At 47.2% G+C, this 2,416-nt stretch overlaps 1 non-coding gene across 1 annotated transcript; it reads right to left on the bottom strand.

Annotated features, from left to right (window-relative positions):
* Window positions 1-1,770: 1,770 nt before the first annotated feature.
* LOC114910460 (U1 spliceosomal RNA) lies at window positions 1,771-1,927 on the bottom strand. Its single transcript, XR_003797652.1, has one exon. It is a non-coding gene; the product is annotated as a U1 spliceosomal RNA (small nuclear RNA).
* Window positions 1,928-2,416: the final 489 nt, after the last annotated feature.

Raw genomic sequence — 2,416 nt, forward strand, 5'->3', positions numbered from 1 at the left:
ACACACATTTTCAGAACCGCTCATCCCTTACGGGGTCACGGGGAACCGGAGCCTACCCGGCAACACAGGGCGTAAGGCCGGAAGGGGAGGGGACACACCCAGGACGGGACGCCAGTCCGTCGCAAGGCACCCCAAGCGGGACCCGAACCCCAGACCCACCAGAGAGCAGGACTGCGGTCCAACCCACTGCGCCACCGCACCCCTCAGAATTAACATGTTAATGATTTTCTCTATATTACATATATACAGTATAGATACATTTCATGATAAAGATATCATAGGACATTAGATAAAAAGTCATTTATCAGCTAAGTGTTGTCAAAGAGATTTTATAGTTAACGCGCTGTGGGGTAGGAGATGTGATGGACAGGTTCAAGAAGGCTAAAATGTAAAATGTAAAATTTTGAGAATAAAAATATGTTCATGTCTTTAAGTGAGCAAATAGAAGCACTCAAAATGTAAATCAACCATATTCTTGCCAAGTAATTTCATCCAAAAAAAAATCCTGTAAAGCTTTTACTGCCTCTGTTGGCAATGGTGGTGTGTAAACTCTTAATGTCCGCGTTAAAGAGAAGCAGTAGGTGAAACTTTTAACAATTTGCAAATAATGTTTGAAAACTTTTTCCGGATTCAACTGAAATTCAAAAATATGTTCAAAGCTGTCATCCACCTTTGAGAAACTTTAAGGATCCTTGCAGTAAGTGGAGTGGGCATGGTGATGCAGTGAGCTTGGCCTGTGCTTGCTCTATAGTGGGTCTGGGATTCGAGTCCCACTTGGGCTGCCCTGCGACAGACTGGCGTCCCATCCTGGGTGTGTCCCCCAGCGCCCCATGTTGGGCTCTGGCTTGCTGCGACCCCACTTGGGACAAGCAGCTTCAGCCTGTGTCTGTGTGTGTGTGTGTGTGTGTGTGTGTGTGTGTGTGTGTGTGTGTACTGGAGGGGGTGCAGTGGTGCAGCAGTGCAGCAGGTTTGACTTGGGGTGCCTTGTCACAGACTGGTGTCCCATCCTGGGTATGTCCCCTCCAGCCGTGTGTTGTAGGTTGGGCTCCAGCTGAGCACAACCCCACTTGGGACAAGAGGTTTCAGTCAATGTGTGTGCAGTCCGCGGCAGCATGATTAATATTAGGTGGTCATCTGTTTTTTCTTTTTTTTAAAATTTCTTTCTAAACAATCATAATGGGGAGCCACAACAAAAATAAAAAGTTGTCTATAACATAACAGTGATTAATATAAGATGTGAAGATACGTCGCTATAATTTGTTCTGTAACTGACAGCTGATACCACTATTTTTATGTCGGAAAAATTTTGTTTCTTCCTTAATGCAAAGGTTCTTTCTTGGAAGCATAATACCACCCACTTAATCTGCTGGTTTAATTACAATATCATCTCTTGTTAAGTGTATAACGAGCTTAATGCTCCTCCTTTTACATATTTTTTAGCTTCTGCATTTTCCTTTTTCCTCATAATTTAGTTAGGTCCATTTCCAGGTTTCACGTCCCCCACCATAGAAAGCCTCTCAAGCAAACTTGGTGGGGTAAACACAGATATCGCTCCACCTGCTTTTTTCACACTATGGCACTTATTACCACATCTCATCTTGGCAATGGAAAGTGTACAGGCTTCTCCCAGAAGAAGCAGCTGTATATATTTAGCATATATTTATTTTGCTCAAATTAAAAATTAACATATTTTTGAGGGTATTATATCCCGTGTAAAAATTTCAAGAATGTTACAGAAAACTGCGCAGTGAAATCAAAAATCTTGAACAAAATAAGACAAATGTTAAAGCCAGAAATTGTGCAGTCGAGATTCCCGCGTTTGGGGAATTTGCAGAGGTCAGCGCAAGCCCTCGTGCAATCAATGGCTGAGCCTCGCCCTGGGCGAATCGCCTTTCTGATCACGGTATCCCCCCTGCCAGGTAAGTATCCCCCCTGCCAGGTAAGTATCCCCCTTCCATGAACCGCCACCTTACCGTGGTGGAGGGGTTTGAGTGCCTGAATGAGTGCAGGAGCTATGTTGTCTCGGGCTATATGCCCCTGGTAGGGTCTCCCATGGCAAACAGGTCCTAGATGACAGACGAGACAAAGCGCGGTTCAAAAACCCCTTATGAAGAAAAAATCAAGACTTTCATTTACCCCGCCCGGTATGGGGTCACCGGGGCCCCACCCTGGAGCCAGGCCTGGGGGGGGGGGCTCGCATGCGACCGCCTGGTGGCCAGGTCTATGCCCACGGGGCCTGGCCGGGCTCAGCCCGAAGCCATGACGTGGAGCCGCTCTTCGGTGGGCTCACCACCTGCCGGAGAGACCGTAAGGGGCCGGTGCATTGTGATTTGGGTGGTGGTCGGGGCCGAGTGCCAGGCCGACCCAAACCTCGGGCGCCAACTCTGGTTTTTGGAACTTGGAATGTCACCTCACT

This window comes from Scleropages formosus, chromosome 4 (genome assembly GCF_900964775.1).
Source record: "Scleropages formosus chromosome 4, fSclFor1.1, whole genome shotgun sequence".
Classification (NCBI taxonomy): domain Eukaryota; kingdom Metazoa; phylum Chordata; class Actinopteri; order Osteoglossiformes; family Osteoglossidae; genus Scleropages; species Scleropages formosus.